This window comes from Pteropus vampyrus, unplaced genomic scaffold (assembly GCF_000151845.1).
Source record: "Pteropus vampyrus isolate Shadow unplaced genomic scaffold, Pvam_2.0 Scaffold38, whole genome shotgun sequence".
Taxonomy (NCBI): Eukaryota; Metazoa; Chordata; class Mammalia; order Chiroptera; family Pteropodidae; genus Pteropus; species Pteropus vampyrus.
Genome location: NW_011888819.1, coordinates 1839992 through 1841091, shown reverse-complemented (window position 1 = coordinate 1841091; position 1100 = coordinate 1839992). Strand labels below are relative to the sequence as shown.

The 1100-nt window shown below is 32.2% G+C and overlaps 1 pseudogene; it reads left to right on the top strand.

Annotated features, from left to right (window-relative positions):
* The first annotated feature begins 781 nt into the window (after positions 1 to 781).
* LOC111738479 lies at positions 782 to 900 on the top strand (annotated as a pseudogene).
* Positions 901 to 1100: the final 200 nt, after the last annotated feature.

Genomic DNA, 1100 nt, shown 5'->3' with positions numbered 1-1100 from the left:
AGAAAATGCTCATTGATGGGCTGGATAGTTCAATATCACAAGGAAATAAGAGAATGTGAAGGCTGATTAACATTAAAAAAAATAAAAATAATAAAAACTAAACTTTCAGAAAGAAATTAAAGAAAATTGATTATGGGGGATAAATTCAAGCATCTGTTATGTGGAATAAAATAATGGTATTTGAGTGGAAATCATCAAAGTTATAATGTTTGGCTTTATCAAACAAAGGCCAAAGGACTAACTGTGTAAATTTCATTCTTGACCAGTGCCAACTGTACTGAAGTCTTTGGACAAAATAGAAGACTGGAAAAATAATAAATTTTTGTCAGATTTAGAATTGAGACTGTCAAATATGATTCTGCGAACATTTAGATATTCAGTGATGCAAGTAAAATAATTTGGGGTAAAGGTTGATTCAAATAATTAGAAATAAAGAAAATATGAAATTACATTTATAGAACAAATGAATTCTTGTAAGGATTTTTGGACAAGGAGTCTTCAATGCGAGTCAGTTAAATTTCTTCTAACAATTATTCCAATACAGGGAGGAAAAAATAAGTTTAAGGCTCTAGTAATCAAGTATAAGACATAATAAAGTGAATACTTAGGTAATGCTGCATGTGTATTTTTAGAAACTTGAATGTATTTACTTCTCAAGAATTTTATAAATAGACAAGTTGTTGTACTAAATCGGATCGTTCCTTAAATATATTGGACAGAAGCACATACATTCCCTGAATTTTTCTGAACTGGTGGAAGACTTGGAACTAAAGACAAGACAGTGTCCAGCCATACCACCCTGAACAAGCCCTATCTCATCTGATCTCAGAAGCTAAGCAGGGTCAGGCCTGGTTAGTACCTGGATAGGAGACCACCTAGTAAGACCAGGTGCTGTAGGCATAAAAAATAAGAAATTAAAAATTAAAAATTAAAAAAGAATAAGAGATTGTAAGCTGACAAGTTCCTCGTGATCTGTGAGGTCAACTAAGGGCTGCCTTACTTAAAAAAATAAAAAATAAAAATAAAAAAAGACAGGACAGCATGTATTAGTGGCTACATCCCTAAACAAGAATTCCGAAGATCTGGCTTTGAATTCAGGC